The 17,685-nt window shown below is 38.7% G+C and overlaps 1 long non-coding RNA gene across 1 annotated transcript in view; it reads left to right on the top strand.

The window, feature by feature from the left end:
- Window positions 1-117: 117 nt before the first annotated feature.
- Window positions 118-17,685, top strand: part of LOC131492094 (uncharacterized) — a 57,493-nt gene continuing 39,925 nt past the window's right edge. Inside the window, exons 1-2 of the long non-coding RNA XR_009251846.1 lie at window positions 118-717; window positions 1,285-1,357. This is a non-coding gene — a long non-coding RNA (uncharacterized LOC131492094). The remainder of the gene's footprint in view (window positions 718-1,284; window positions 1,358-17,685) is intronic.

The raw sequence follows: 17,685 nt of genomic DNA, 5'->3' as shown, positions 1-17,685 counted from the left end.
CGCCGGCGCTAGTAGCGCCCCTGCCACCCACGCCCACCCGCGCGCACGCGCGCGGCGCGAGCCCGAGGCGGCGAGGCGGCGAGGCGGCGAGGCGGCGAGGCGGCGAGGCGGCGAGGCGGCGAGGCGGCGTCCCCCAGCGGCCGCCCGCCCCAGCGCGCCAGCCCCGGCGTGGGTGGGCGTGCGCGGCGCGCGTGCCTGCCGCCGCCGCCGCTAGCGCCCTGGCCCAGCCGGCGAGCCCCGGCGTGCGCGGGCCGGGCGCACGGAGCGGGAAATGCGGCCGCATCCCGGAGGTGCCGGCCGGGGACCTCCGCCCTCCCCGGCGGAAGCCCGAGGGGGTCTCGGTTTCCTCAAGCGGCAGCTGAGGCCAACCTCTGCGCGCAGGACCGCGAAGCCGGGCAGCCGCGTCGGCTCCTGCGGGGTGTTGTCTTTCGTTAGTTACTCCCGAGCTTTCCCGCTTCCCCGCTTCCCAGCCCCGTGAATACCGCCTGCACTTCTCAGAAGAGCAGCCTGACGGTGGCTCCGGCACGCGCTGCAGTCCTGCGTTTGCGCCGCTAGGGGGAGAGCCCCTCGGGTTTGGGCCCGAGCGAAGCTTGGCCGCGTTTGCAGCCCTCGAGGGACACTGCCCAGTCCTGAGGGCCAGGCGAAAAGCCTCCAGCTTATGATGCCGGGAACGGACCGCCTGGGTTTCCACCCCCTCCCCCCCGCTTCTCAATTCTGGTTGGTCGGAACTTGAAATGTATTTGAGGCTGGCTTAGGGCATCAGCCCCAGACGTGGCCGGGAGGGAGGGGACCTTTGCAGTAGGGAGCAGGTGGCAGGTGCTGTGTGTTAATGAAAAGCAGTGGGCAGGACAGGCCCCCGGAGACCTGGGTCCTGGCGTCAGCCTCACCTGTAATTGGCCGTGTAACACGTGCCAAGTCACTCCCCCTCTTCGGGACAGATTTCTCAGTAATAATAAGTTATATTTGCATGTGAGCCTTGGTTATCCAGATGCCTGGGGAAATGGATCTTTTACCAAACCGTGTTTCCATAGTAAGCACAATGCCTTCAGAAGCGTGGGGGGTGGGGGAGGGCAGAGGCTGAAGCATTCCTGGGATCTTGTTTTAGCTTTAAAATTCATATGAGTTTTGCATTTTACTCCATAAAGGATTTTTCAGATTTTTTCTTTAATAAAGAAAATAATAGATTCTCCCTTCCTGAAAAGATCTTGTAGTAAAATTGAAATACTTACCAGGGAGATGTATCATGCTTGTCCTGTGACATCACATACCATTTTTCTTTTTCAGTAAATATCTATTCTGCATGTGTTCCAGACCTGGCCGTCGTCCTCCCAGAACTCACAGCCCCCGGAGCAAACAGGTATCAAACAATCAGACTAACAAATGCAACTGGGATCAACTCTCAAATGCCAAGGGGCTGAGGGTTCACAGGGAAACCTAATCTAGACTCCAGGATTCGGTAAAGCTTCCCAAGGAAATGACCTTTGGGATTGCCCAGGAGAGGCGGCCGTGAAACACTTCCAAGGTAGAGAGAAGATATTGTGCAACAGCAGTCCACGCAGGTAGGGTAGAAGTGAGAGGGAATGTGAGACTGGCCAGAGAGGCAGGCGGCAGAAGCCAGAACTTGCCAGACCTTGTGGGCCATTTTAAATAAGGATTTTATCTTATCAGCCATGGAAGGTCTCTGAAAGGCTGTAAGGGTTGGGGGCGGGTGATCATGATCTCATGTCATTTCCTATGTGAACAACTGATTCATGGAGGGTCAGGGTCCAGGCGAGAGAAACTCTGACCCCTTGACACATCCTTGCCCATGCTACTTGGTGAGTGTTTTTAGGGTTTTCAGTTTCTACACCACACTGCTTTTGGGGGTCCTTTCAGAGTGCCTCTCTGTAACAGCCCCTGTTCTGTTAACTTTTAATCTGCTGTGGTTTTAGGAAGGAAGTTTGCTAACCTTATTAGAATTTCAGGTTAAGTAAGGGGATATAGGTTCTGAGTGAGGAGCTCTTTTCTATGCATACCCTTGGTGCTATTTGGTTTGGTATCTCAGAGATCTTTCTACTTATTTTCTCCTTTTCATTGTGTTCCCAGTGAGGCAAAGCTCCTTGATGCATGAGTGAGAGATACATTATTGCTTTAATAACACCATCCTCTCAAATCTTGCATCACAGATTTTTGTGCAAACTAAAGAAAGTGTGTAAATTACCCTGCAGAGCTTTAAGTGCTATATGAATGAAAGTAATAATGGTTATAATGGCAGCTTAGAGACCTTCATAACTAATTAGTTACCAAATATTAATATCTGGAAAACTCCTTCCTCCTGCCCCATCCTCCCATGAATAACACAAATATGCCTGTTCCTAATGGACAGTGCAAATCCTCATCTCAAGTGCTCATGTTACTCTTTGTGTCTTGGCTGGCAGAAAACTCAAAGCCAAGTTTGCGGGTCATTGCAGGAAATGAGCGGATCCACAGGGCAGTCATATCTATGTCTTAGCTCTTCCTTTGGTCTTGTTCTTCTATCTCAAGTTTTCCTGTATTCTCCTAATATATTATACATATTTTTAGAAGGCACTTAAAATATTTGTATCCATCTACTTTTAATGAGGGTCAGAACTGCTATTCATTGTTTCAGAAGGCAGTATATAAAACATTGGCAAACTGCCAGCCATTGTAGCTGGTAACTATACTATAGCCAAGGGACTGGGTTTTAAATTTTTTAATGTTTATTTATTTATTTATTATTATTATTTTTTTTTTTTTTTTTTTGAGAGAGAGAGAGAGAGCAAGGGAGGGGCAGAGAGAGAGGGAGACAGACTCTCAAGCAGGCTCTGTGCCATCAGACAGAGCCGTATGCGGGGCTCGAACCCACGAACTGTGAGATCATGACCTGCGTTGAAACCAAGAGGGATGCTTAATGGACTGAGCCACCCAGGCGCCCCAGAATGGGTTTTAAATTAAAGCTTGCCCAGCACTGCATGTGGATCAGAAGTCTCTGCGTATACTAGCTTAGAGCCTTGTATTAGACAAATTTGTCTCCCACTGGCTCATAGATAATTTCCTTTAGTGTGATCTCCGAGCTCCCAAGCTCCATCAGCCTGCCCTGTACATAACAAGCACTATTTGTTGCTTGAAAAGAGGGAAGGGATCCATGAACTTTTACTCATTTAGGTTTCTTTTTGTCAGCAGTGACCTGAAGATTCCAGGATTCACTAAATTCATTCAGACTTCACAACAGTGTGACCACATCTTTCAGCCTTTGATATGACTCTGTACAGCCAAAACTAGACATGTCTCTTCTGGTAGCAGTAGATACTCTTCCTTGATTTCAAGTTCCTTACTGATTCCCTTCTTTCTCTCTCAGTCCCTGAGCTCCTCAGTCTGAGGACCGGAAGGGTATGTGTAGAACAGACATTCAGCACCCTTCGGGTAAAGAGGGTTGTTGTTGATGATTTTAGTTCTGCTAACATTTGGTAATTCAGAAACCTTTCTAATCCACAGAATAGTACTTTTGTCACAGAATTTTAAATGAATGAACTAAATTATGAACTAAATTACAATTATGAAACGTAGATGTCCTAAACTTTAATACATTTGCTTTTATAGGTCCCCTTCCTTTCCTTTCTGTTTGCCAAACAGGTCAGGCCCCCTCTTTATTTTTCTTGAATCACATTCACTGTGACCTTGAATGATTTAAACGAGAATTTTGTGCTACGGCTATGTTTATGTGATAGTTTGGGAGACACTCTGGTGCTACAAATAGTAATTCTGCCTCGGAAGTTTCTGAATGATCTTTCTGAGTGAAGAGTGTCATGGGAATGTATTTAAAAAAAATTTTTTTTTGTTAAGTTTATTTATTTATCTGACCAACAGTCAGACAGACACCCAACCAATGGAGCCACCCAGGCGCTCTAACATACTATCTTTTTTAAATGATTATATGCCTCTCCCTGAACCAACCTCCATGGCCAATAACTGCCGGGCTCCCACTCCTGAAGCTGGGTCAGTCCTCCTCAAACCGCATGGCTGATGGAGGACAGAGCAAGACCTACGTACCACAAAGAGCAGGAAATGGACAGAGGCAAACAAAGACATCAACTACTCTGTTCATTTCAGGCTTATAATAGTGAAGGATGAAACACTTTAACCTAAATATACAGAATAAGGGAATAGTACATAAATTGATATATCTTTACGGTGTTAAATTATGTATCTGTTAAAGATACCACATCCACAGATTTATTTTATCTTATTTTTTTATTAAAATTTTTTTAATGTTTTATTTATTTTTGAGAGAGAGAGAGAGAAATGAGTGCAAGCAGGAGAGGAGCAGAGAGAGAGAGAGAGAGAGACACAGAATCTGAAGCAGGCTCTAGGCTCTGAGCTGTCAGCACAGAGTCTGATGTGCGGCGCGAACCCACGAACCATGAGATCATGACCTGAGCCAAAGTTGGTCTCTTAACCAACTGACGCACCCACGCACTCCAGACAGATTTTTTTTTTAATAATGTGAGAAAAAGTTTAAGTTTTCATCTTAACTGAAAAACTCTGGATACAAAATTATGTTGTCAGTTAATTACAACTGTTAAAAAGTGGCACAGAAAATCAAGTACATCAAAATGTTAGTACTAGTCCACTGGACTAGTATGGTTATTTTCCTCTTTTGATGCTTTAGTAGTTTAAAAAATTTCTATAATGTACAATGACCTGAACAATGTGAATAATATTATTTAAAATGTGGCTGTAAAATTAACGTTACCACCAGATGCCATAAAAATAACTATTGCCTCTCTTTGCATTTCAAAAGCATTTTTTTCCAGATTTGATGTATCCTTCAAAGTTTATTTGAGATACCACATACTTCAGGAAAACATTTTCAGGCTCTGTTGCTCTCATTGGTGTACCTTATTATCTGAAAATGTGTAGCATTAACAGCCTATAGCCTATCTGCAATTTCAGTATATAAATAGACAAAAATTGATAAAATTGTTTGCTTGTTCTGTTTGACATCTGTTTCCCAACTTATTTCAGTAGAAAAATACCTGAATATTATGGTCATCAGGTATGAGCACCATAAAATATTGATATATTTAATTCATCCCACAAACTGGGAACACTTTTACCAGAAGTAAATATGACTGTTCTATAAAAAATACAATATTACCAAAAAAAAATACAATATTACAACCAGGAGTATATTTCCTTAAAAATAAGAAACTATGAGATTAAGTCCTCGGCAATTTCAGAATTCTTTTTCTCTTCGTATGTGTTTGCTACAGATTTATATTTCTTTGCCATCTTATTAATAGCTATGTGGTAGTAACACCAAAGTTTAAGTAAGATGGATAGGATAAAAATACAAAATTGATATAATTCTAATAACCATTTTTTTTTCTTTTACCAATTCATAAACCAAGAAATAGGCTACCATTATTCATTTTTGGCAGAAGATACCTCACTTCTGTTTCTAGAATAGCACTGACCTGTGGAAACATGATTTAAAATCACTGCTCTGTTCCTATTTTCTTATTAGTGTTTTGTTTCAGGTATATTGTATTACCTCCCCAACTAGTTCACGAGCCTTTCAAGATTAGTGATTAGACGTAAACGTCAGTTCTGTTATTACCTTTGCGTCCCCTCCACCAAGCACCTGGTATATAGTAGGGTACCTATCATATTTGTTAGCTGATGAGGCATTTATTAACTGTCCTTCCAATTGCTCCAGTTGGGTTGTTCAAGATTATCGAAGTGATTTGCCTTTAAAATAGTTTCTTTTTCCTTTGTTACTATTTTTGTAAGCATTCAATAGCTTCTGAAAAAAAAAGTTACAGATATCTCTATTGACTCAAAAATAATGAGCCCAGGTAGGGCTTTAATAGGAAATAAAATCAGTGTAAGCAATTTTATCAGACTTTGCCAGCCAAAGGAGATAATCTCTCTGCCTGTCACACACACACACACACACAAATACATGCCCTTCAGAGATGGGATCTTATGAAATTCTATTTAGTTTAAGCACTACGTCTTGGGAGCTTTCGCTGTATGGTTGCAGAGTATCAGTTTTTAGGATGAACAGTAACAATATAACTAATAGTCACAGACATATTGACAATTTCCAGTTGGTGATACTATTGCAAAGCCACTCGATATTTATTTATTTGTTTGTTCATAAAGTTTATTTTTGAGGTGGGGTGAGAGCATGGACAGGGGAAGGGCAGAGAGAGAGAATCCCAAGCAGGCTCTGAGCTCTCAGTGCAGAGCCCAACATGGGGCTCGATCCCACGAAGCCACCCAGGTGCCCCAGCCAGTTAATATTTACATCTTCATCCAATAAGCTTCATTAAGCTTCTAATATATGTTAGCCACTGTGGTAGGCATTTGAAAGACCAAGCCACATATCACAAGCTCTCTATCCTTGAGGACTTTTCTACATTAAGAAAGACAGGCAGACCTATGGACAAATAATTTTAGCGAATTCCACTGGGCATGATAAAAGGTGTACAAAGCAAGACATGGCCAAACTGTATTTTCACTTTTGTTGCCATCATTGTTTGTTTTGCTAAATACCGTGTATTCAGGAAACTAAGTTCTCTATCTTCTAGGATTCAGGTCTGTAGTTAAACGAGCAGTTTTCTTTCCTTAAAAGAAATTTTGTTTCCTAATTGTAAAAAATCTTATGGCCACCTAGATTTGATGGCTTCCATTTAACCAAAAGGCTTCAAGCATCTCCCGGTTGAGAAACATACGTATTTTATTTAAAGCACTAAGGGCAGACAAATGCATTTGCTTCCAGAAAAAATAATAGAGACCATCTCCCTAATGGATAAACCCTGGAAAACTGAAAAGAAAGGACATAGGGTCTTTGACTTTTTCTATCAATAAGAAAACTGATTTTAAAAAGGGGACATCAGGGCACCTGGTGGCTCAGTCGGTTAAGTGTCCAGCTTCCACTCAGGTCATGATCTCGTGGTTCATTAGTTCGAGCCCCACGTCAGGCTCTGTGCTGACAGCTCAGAGCCTGGAGCCTGCTTGGGATTCTGTGTCTCCCTCTCTCTCTGCCCCTCCCCATGCTCTGTCTCTCAAAAATAAATAAGCATTTAAATAATTTTTTAAAAAATTAAAAAATATATTAAAAAAGAGACATTAGTTAGCATAAACTTAAAAAAAAAAAAGACACTTTCTTCTTTTATTTTATACCCCAGTCCCCCTTACCCTTCTTCTGCCTTCTACCTCAAACTCCTATCGTTTTATTAAATGTAACTTGGAGATGCTTCTAGGTGAGGTCAGTTTTGCTGTGGATTGAATTTTGAAAGCACATTGTAATTTTAAGCATTCGTGCAGCCAAGCACTGCCCAACTCGGTAGGCTGTGTGGTTGTGGGAACAGCCGGAACGCAGATGGAACCAAGAAATCTGTTCCTGGAGCAACCTTTTGAGAACCGAGAGATTTTAAGTCACTCTTAGTAAGGTCTGATAGGTTAAGGAGTAACATGTTCTGGGATTCAGGACAGCAGCTTTTCACCCTTCCTTGCCATGTGGGAATTATTTTCATCCTCACGCTGCTGCAAACCTATCAAGAAAGCGGAATGGAAATGGGTCTCAGTGAGCGGTGTAGCATAAATCTGAAGCTTGGGCAACAAGAAGATTCTCCTGCCGAATGGAAAGGCGGGGCCGTGTTGGTGGGAGACTGCTGAAAGAGCATCAAGTTATCATTCTTGTTCTATTTGCATAGAGCAAGGAATAATCCTTTAGGCTTCCGGGCAGCAGTCTGCTTAAGAAAAAAAACAGATGGTTGAGAAATTTCAGCCCTAGACTCTCAATCAGTGTTGAATCGTAATGCGATAGAAAGCTAATTATTTCCTAAATTCTTCCATGGATTGCTCGGAGAAGATAGTAATTATGATGGAGAAGAAAAAAAAGTTCCCGGATCAAATAAGCCTTGAGAACCCTAGAGTAAAAACGAAGTTGTTTAATTTGTTCCTGTTGTTGTTAGGTTGGGTTGAGTTGTTTTCATTGCAGAGCTCCTGTGAGCCTTTAATTGTGAGTTTCCAGGAAGAGAATAGAGATGTAAGACCTAAAATGTTTAATTGTCCCTTTGTAATTTTGAGGGACTGGCGAGGCTGTGTTATGGCTCTTGTGGTCCCCACCCTTCAAAGACCAATATTATAATAAGATTATAATAAGGATGAATATGCTAATAATATAATGCTAATATTATATGAAAAAACATTTTCTTTTTGCTTTTTTTTTTTTTTTTGCTTCTGATTCGAAAAGAAATTAAAACAGTTTTGTGGCCCCCTAGAAGTATTGAGGACCCTAGGCTTTGTGCCTACTCTAATAGGCAAGTTAACCCTACAGACAGGTGTTACATAGGAGGAGTGAGGTATTTTTTTTTTGAAATATGATTTATTGTCAAATTGGCTTACATACAACACCCAGTGCTCATCCCAACAAGTGCCCTCTGCAATGCCCATCACCCATGTCCCCCTCTCCTCTGCCCACCCCCCTCAGTTTGTTCTCTATTTAAGATTCTCTTGTGGTTTGCCTCCCTCCATCTCTGTTTGTGACTATTTTTTCCCCTTCCCTCCCTCCATGGTCTTCTGTTAAGTTTCTCAAGATCCAAATATGAGTAAAAACATATGATAATCCATCTTTCTATGACTGACTTTTTCACTCAGCATAATACCCTCCAGTTCCATCCACGTTGCTGCAAAAGGCATGATTTCATTCTTTCTCATTGCCAAGTAGTATTCCATTGTGTGTATAAACCACATCTTCTTTATCCATTCATCATTTGATGGACACTTAGGCTCTTTCCATAATTTGGCTATTGTTGAAAGCGCTGCTATAAACATTGGGAGTACATGTGCCCCTGTGCCTCAGCACTCCTGTATCCCTGGGGTAAATGGAGGACTGAGTTAATGTATAAAACCCACACAATGGAATCAAAAGGCACAATGTGGCATTCCATAAGAGGTCCTGAGATGGTGGGTTACAGGGTCATTCTTTTCCTTCATGCTGTGGTAAGGGGAGTCTTACACATGCACACAGGCACGCACATACACGCGCACACACAAGCACACACACAGGCAAGAAAGCAGACTGGAATTCCCGTTGTTGATTTTGTGTGAACTGTATCCATTCAGATACGTTCCCTTAAACTAAAATACCATGTCTGCTTTACATGTTCAGTGGAAACCTACACAGGGTTAGACACACTAGCTGAAAAAAGAGATTCGTAGTTACATCTACATATGAACCTAAACATCCATTCATACTCAGGGCCTCTTTCAGAGGAGAAGTTCCACTGCTTAGATTGATGCCAGAAACCTTTATTATATACAAGACTTTCAATTTGTGGTTATTTTGTCACTCTGAACACACTGGCCAGACATCGAGAGATGAACATTATTAATCCCTCCTTGACACGTAAAGTGGGGGTAAGGAATTGTGGGTAAAGCTCACAGTGACTTGGGCATGATGCCAAATTTGAATTTTTTAGTTATTTTAACCCTACTGCCAAAGATTCATCTTGAAAGATGAATTAGTAAAGAGGAATTTTCCATTTTGTCTAGGGATGTTGAACTCCACAGCAAGTAGTATTTTGTTTTTCTGTTAAGAATGTATTTATTCAAAAGTAAATTGCCACATTCTGGTTCAGGGGCTAAGGTAAATAGATCCCAGAAATACACCAACTATATTTGATTAGTGCATCGTAAATGTGGCATTTCAAATTAGTACAGAAAAGATGGATTATTTAATGAGTGGTATCCGGCCAACTGATTAGCCATTTGTGACAAGAAGAAACTGGGACTCCATCTCATACTTTACATTAAAATAAATGCTGTATGCTTCAAAAATACAAATGTAAAATAATGAAATCATAAAAATACTTGAAGAAAGCATAAATATATGGAGAAGGACTTTCTAAGCATGACACAAACCCAGAATTTAGAAAATACTGGTAAATATAACTACATTAAATTTAAAATAAAAAGTTGAAAGAAGGCCTTAGGAATTTATACAAATGACATAATAAAGGGCTATATTCCTTTATATGACAAGAACTTTGACAAATCAACAAGAAAAGATAAGCAAGTAGAAATACAGACATAGTCATTGAGGAGGGCACCTGTTGGAATGAGCACTGGGTGTTGTATGGAAACCAATGTGACAATAAATTTTATATTAAAAAAAAAGACCTCATGATATGCACAATGATTTGCCAGGAATAATATCATAGCTAAATAACTGACTAGAAAAATAATTTTAAATAAACAACATAATTCCTTCAAAAAAAATGAAATACAGACATAGAACAATAATAGCCAGTTTCTAGAATTAACCAGAAATGACCAAGAGATCTATGAAAAGATGCTCAGCCTCTATAATAATTAAAGAAATGCAAAAGAAAGCAGTGACAATATTTTGTACCTATCAGATTGGCCAAAACAAAATAAAACTTGGTAATGTACTGCATTGTTGGAGATGTAAGAAAACAAGCATTTTCATTGTAGAGTAGTCATGAATATAAACATTTGTAGAGACTTGCTTAGCAAGAAGCTTTAGCCCAGAAAATCCATTTCTAGGAATTTATCACAGAAATATTCAAGAATGATGAGTGTTTATTGTAAAACAGTCAAGTATTTCAGACACTTTTGTGCTGCACAAGTGCACGAAAACTCATAATATTCAATTGTCGACAATAATGAGTTGGTAACAAAAGGACTATCAATAGGGCGTTGGTTCAATAAATTAGAGTAAACTAAGAAAGGAATATCGTAAGCCATTAAAATCAGTGAGGGGTCTCGTGTCCTACAAGGCAAACTGCGACATTCGGGTTAAAAAACAGCGTGTCTAAAACGGTCCCGTTATTTTTAAAATGTAAGATATTCACTCAAAAAAATTTGGAGTAATATATATCAAACTATAATAGTGAGAATCACCTTCCCCATCATAAATAGAGCATAAATAAAAACTTTATAACAAGCATTTATTATTGTTATGCTTTGAAAAAAAGTAGTTTAAAAAAAGAGCAAACAAGAGGTTAGAGTGGGAGACAGCCAAAGCATAAGAGACTCTTAAAAACTGAGAACAAACTGAGGGCTGATGGGGGGTGGGAGGGAGGGGAGGGTGGGTGATGGGCATCGAGGAGGGCACCTGTTGGGACGAGCACTGGGTGTTGTATGGAAACCAATTTGACAATAAATTTCATATATTAAAAAATAAATAAAACACTTATGACTATTTAAAAAAATAAAACTAAATTTAAAAACAGCAAACAAAAATTTATTGTTAAAAAATTTTAGTAGAATTGTATTTCGTTTCTAAAAGATTCTTTTTCCTCTTCAGGCCCAACTAATCACTGGATATCTTATAGCATCGAAGTGCCTCCCAATAGCATTTGTGGTCAGTCAGCCTTTGTCTATACACCTGGCCTCTGTGTGGCTGGTGGTGTAGATGGAACTGAAAGAACTGCCACCATTGGCTTAAAAGTTCATATAGAATTTTTTTATTAAAGACAGAAACCTGGAATCTATGAGGAGCACATACCATCAGATTTCCCCACTGTGCTGGACACAGCAGTGATTTGTTTCTGAGTCATATTATATATTATAAAAGCATGAACTAATACACTCTCCTTGAGGAAAATGGGGCAAATGTAAAAGAGGTGTTAAAACAACTAACAGACCCTCCCCTGAAAACAACTACTGTTAGCAGGTACTTTTAAAAATGCTTTTTTCCCTTTTCGTTTTTTAAAAATATGTGGCCATAGTATATAAACAATTGTATATCTTGCCTTCTTTATTTAGCACATTTTATCACATTATTTTTAAAAATCTTTTTTTTTTTTTGAGAGAGAGAGAGAGAGAGAGAGCATGCATGTGTGAGTGGGGCAGGGGCAGAGGTAGAGAATCTTAAGCAGTCCCACAGAGCCCAACATGGGGCTCAATCATACAACTGTGAGATTATGACCTGAGCTGAAATCAAGAGTCAGATGCTTAACCAACTGAGCCACCCAGGCACCCCTAAAAAAATTCCTTTTTAAACTACTAGAACTGATAAGTGAATTCAGTAAGTTCACAGGATACAAAGTCAATATACAGAAATCTGTTGCCTTTCTATACTCTAATAATGAAGTAGCAGAAAGAGAAATTAAAACAATCCCATTTGCAATTGCACCAAAAATAATAAAATACCTAGGAATGAACTTAACCAAGGAAGTGAAAGACCTCTACTCTGAAAACTATAAAGCACTGATGAAAGGAATTGACAACGACACAAACAGATGAAAAGATATTCCATGCTTATGAATTGGGAGAACAAATATTGTTAAAATGTCCATAGTACCCAAAGCAATCTACAGATTTAATGCAATTCCTATCAAAACCAACAGAATTTTTCACAGAACTAGAACAAATAATCTTGACGTTTGTATGGAACCACAAAAGAACCTGAATAGACAAAGCAGTCTTGAAAAAGAAGAACAAAACTAGAGGTATCACAACCCTAGATTTCAAGATACACTACAAAGTAAGAGTAATCAAAACACTGTGGTACTGGCACAAAGACACATAGATCAATGGAACAGAATAGAGAGCCCAGAGATAAATCCACGATTATATGGTCAATTAATCTTCAACAAAGGAGGCAAGAATATGCAGTGGGAAAATGACAGCGTCTTCAACAAATGGTGTTGGGAAAATTGGACTGCTTTCTTATGCCACACACGAAAATAAACTCAAGATGGGTGAAGGACCTAAATGTGAGACCTGAAACTATAAACTGCTAGAAGAGAGCCCAGGCAGTAATTTCTCTGACATTGGCCATAGCATCATTTTTCTAGATATGTCTCCTGTGGCTAGGGAAACAAAAGCAAAAATAAACTGTTGGGACTATTCAAAATAAAAAGCTTCTGCACAGCAAAGGAAACAATCAACAAAACTAAGATAGCCTACTGAATGGGAGAAGATATTTGCAAATGACATATCTGATAAAGGGTTAGGATCCAAAGTATATAAAGAGTTATACAACTCAACACCCAAAAACCAAGTAATCCAGTTAAAAAAATGGGCAGAAGACATGAACAGACATTTCTCCACAGAAGACAAACACATGGCCAACAGACACCTAAAAAGATGCTCAACATCACTAATCATCAGGAAAATATAAATCGAAACCATAATGAGATATCACTTCACACCAGTCAGAATGGCTAAAATCAGAAACACAAGAAACAAAAAGTGTTGACAGAGATGTGGAGAAATAGGAACCCTCTTGCAGTATTGATGGGAATACAAACTAGTGCAGCCACTGTGGAAAACAGTATGGAGGTTCCTTAAAAAATTAAAAATAGAATTACCATATGACCTAGTGATCCCACTACTGGGTATTTACCCAAAGAATACAAAAACAGTAATTTGGAAAGATATATGCACCCCTTTGTTTATTATAGCATTGTTTACAATAGCCAGATTATAGAAGTGGCCCAAGTGTCCATTGAGAGATGAATGGATAAAGAAGTGGTATGTATGTGCAATGAAATATTATTCAGCCATAAAAGAGAATGAAATTTTGCCATTTGCAACAACATAGATGGATCTAGAGAGTATAATGCTAAGTGAAATAAATCAGAGAAAGACATAACTCTCTTCTGTGTTATTTGAGACAAAACAAACGAATAAAGAAAAAAGAGATAAACAAAACAGACTTTTAAATATAGTGAACAATATAGGTTACCAGAGGAGGTGGGTGGGGGATGGGTGAAACAGGTGGAGGGGATTAAGAGTACACTTAATTGTGATGAGCACTGAGTAATGAATAAAATTATTGAATCACTGTATTGTACACCTGAAATTAATATAACATGCTATTTTAACTATATTGGAATAAAAAGTAAAATAAAAATATCTGGCTTAAAAATTTATTTGTAAATACCATTTTAATGTGTATATAATATTTCATAATTTATGCAGTAACCCCCAGAATAGCCTGACATGTCAGTTGTTTCCAAATTTTCATTAATATAAATGATGCTCAGTGAACTTCTTTATGCATAAAGCCTTTTTTTGTTTGTTTTTCAGGATTTTCCCTTTAGCATGATACCTGAAAGTGGGCATACTGTATTCAAGGATGTTAAGACTCTTGATACAAACAGCTAAATCGCTTATTCTTATTTATAGGCCCACCAGTCATGAGAAAGAGTGCCTGTTTTAGTATATTCTTGCAAGCATTTGGTATTATTATGAAAGACAAAACCAAAAACATTTGCTAATTTGATAAGCGTAAATTAAAGTCTTTTTTAAAAAAATTTTTTTAAATGTTTATTTATTTTTGAGAGACAGAAAGAGAGAGAGACAACGCGAGCAGGGGAGGGACAGAGAAAGAGGGAAACACAGAATCAGAAGCAGGATCCAGGCTCAAAGCTGTTAGCACAGAGCCTGACGCGAGGCTCGAACTCACAAGCCTTCAAGCTGTGAGATCATGACTTGAGCCGAAGTCAGCCGCTCAACTGACTGAGCCACCCAGGCGCCCCTGAAGTCTTATTTTAATTGGTATTTCTTTGCTATTAAGACTGACTATTTTTCTGCCATGTCTGTTAACCACCTTTTTTCCCTCCTTTTGTGAGTGTGTGTATGCTCGCAGGTGTCTGTACTGTGTTTATATCCTTGACCAACTTGTCACCTGGGTCTTAGTATTTTTCTTATCATGTTGCAAGAATTCTTTATATATCAAGGGTATTTATAACTTTTTTATTTGAAATAAACTTACAGAAAATTTGCAAGTATGGTGTAAAGAACTGCAACATTCATTTTTTTAAAAATCTGTGACATTCCTGCAAATGTTGCCTTCAATTCATAGTTTATGTTAGGATGTAGTTTTTTTTTTTAATTCCAGTATAGTTAACATACAGTGTTCTATTAGTTTAAGGTGTTAGAATTTAGTTTTAATTTTAGACTTAAATTTTGAGTCTACTGGGCATTTTTATCTGAATTATTTAATCCTTTCAAAGCTGGCTTTTCCCACTCAAGATATTTGAGATTTACTTCTGTTTTTGTCAAGATCTGTTGAAATGGTTTTACTTATTTAGCTTTTATCCTTTTAGCCTACTCCAAAAGTGTGATGAGTATCTGAATTGATTTTTCCGAAAATATTTAATGAGTATTTCGCAAAGAGTTTTAAAAATTTTTTTTTTAATGTTTATTCGTTTTTGAGAGGAGACAGAGACAGAGAGAGCGAGAGAGCACAGTGTGAGTGGGGGAGGGGCAGGGAGAGAGGCAGACAGAATCAGAAGTAGGCTCCAGGCTCTGAGCTGTCAGCACAGAGCGTGACTTGGGGCTCGAACTCACTGACAGTGTGATCATGACCTGAGCCAAAGTCGGATGCTTAACCTACTGAGCCACCTAGGTGCCCCCCCCCCACCAAGCAGTTTATTGAATAATACTTTCCTGTTGTGGGTTTGCAGTGCCCCATTGATCACATATTCATTCTTGAATGTAGTAAAGCCTGTTTTGTACATGTGTCTGTCTACCCTTATGCTTGTACTCTATATATGTCTTAAATTATTATAATTTTATGTAAGTCTGTTATAGTCACTTCGTTATTTTTCCAAACTTTGTAATCATTTTCTAAAGAAAACTGTGACTTTAATTGGCATTGAGTAACACATATAAAATATGATTCACAAATTTACAAAATTTGTTCTTTCCATCGAAGAACATGAAGTCTCTCTTCTGATATCTCTCAGCATTTTTGTGGTTTTCTTCATATAGGTTCTCTGCATTTCTTTGGAGATTAGAATACATTGTGAATAGAGTCTTTCCCCATTGAATTATATTATGTTTTGTAACTGATTACTGCTGCTGTATTAAGAACAAGCAAATTTATGCTGTCTTCTAGTAACAAAGAAGCAATTGCATATTTATGTCTAGCATCTTATTGAGCTTGAATCAATTCTAGAAATTTCATTTTATGTTCATGGCTTTTCTAGTATATAATATCATCCATAAGTAATGATAATTATGTTTCCTCTTTTCCAAAATGTAGATCTCATTTCTGTGCCATTTATTATTTGCATTGACCAGAGCTCTAACCCAATGCTAAATAATGTGAAAATTATATACCTGATTTTACTTCCAATTTTAATGAATATGTTTCTGTGAGGAATTATGTGGCTATTGGTTTCAGAGAGGTTTTTTGTTTTTTTTGTTTTTTTTTAAATTAAGGTATTAGCCTTTAGTCCTGGGTTATTAAGAGCTTTTTAAAGCAATCAGGGACTTTGTTTGTTTGTTGTTGTTGTTTTTGGTAATAACAAATAATCACAATCATTATTTAGTTTTATATAAACCAACATGACATACAAGTTCACTGAACTACTTTTCACTAGAAGTCATACTGTATACATATAGATTATATCTTGTTTTTCTCTAAAGCAAATGAATTCATGGCCATGAAAATATGAATTAGGAAAAGTGGCCCAGTAATCCTCAAATATTAAAGTAATGCCTGCCTGAAAAATAGAACTATAAGGAGCACATATGGAGTATACAGAATCTGAAAGATTGAGGGGGCAAATATCCTCTAAGTTTATCAGGTTTTAATAAGGTTCAGTTGCTTTTTATTTTTAAAAATTTTGTACTTAAATATAGTTGACATACGATGCTATATTAGTGTCAGATGTACAACATAGTGATTAAGTAGTTCCATATATTAAGTAACGTTCACCTCAATTAAACGTAATTATCACCTGTCACCATACAATGCCATTACAATGTTGACTGTATTCCCCACCTGCACTTTTCATCTCTGTGACTTATTTTATAAGTGGAAGTTTGTACTTTTCAATCTTTTTCACCTATTTTGCCCATCCTCTTAACCCCTCCCCTCTGGCAACCAGTTGGTCCTCTGTATTTATGAGTCTGTTTCTGTTTGTTGTTGGATAGTCTTCACTTTATTTTATCCCTTTTCAGAATCAACTGAAATAATCTAGGCATTTTTTTCTTCCTTAGTTGGGCTACTGATGTGATATGTTAATATAATGTAAAATATTAAACCATCTATAAGTCCCTAGGATACATTAGACTTCCTTTCTATATTATGTATTATCAATTATTTATCTGTTTGGTTTTCTGTAGAAATAACTGTTCCCTCCCCCCCCCCCCCCCCCAGTTTATCTCAGTGAATTGAAGGCTGCTTATCAGGATACAAAGACTATGATAGGATAGGAAAAATGCAAAACAGGAAATGATACATTGGATAGGACAGCAAGAGGTTACATGGCTAGTAAGTGATAAAATCAAGTTCAGACTTCAGAGTATGTGCTCTTTCTCTACTCACTTCCTCTAGGAGTACCTGGCTTTCTGATTCTCTTCTAGCTTGATCCTAGGGTAAGAATGCATGGATCTTTGTATCCTTCAGAAATTCCCCATCACCACTGTGTTTCTCACCTGAGATTTTACAGTGAATTTGCATTGTGTAATGAGTACCCATGTTCTGGTTATTTTGTGTGGCCAGCCAAATAAACACATCTGCCTTACCAACTAGTTTAACTGGGGTCAGACCTATATTCTCTCATGGAAATGAGGGACCTACAGAAGATCTGGTGCCCTGAATAAAATGGCCCCTCTGACAGAAATGAGCAAGGGAGAGTTCTTGGAGGAAGGTTCAACTTTTTTCTTTACAAAGAGCTTTGG

This window comes from Neofelis nebulosa, chromosome 12 (assembly GCF_028018385.1).
Source record: "Neofelis nebulosa isolate mNeoNeb1 chromosome 12, mNeoNeb1.pri, whole genome shotgun sequence".
NCBI classification, from domain to species: domain Eukaryota; kingdom Metazoa; phylum Chordata; class Mammalia; order Carnivora; family Felidae; genus Neofelis; species Neofelis nebulosa.
This window is presented reverse-complemented; position numbering and strand designations above follow the sequence as displayed.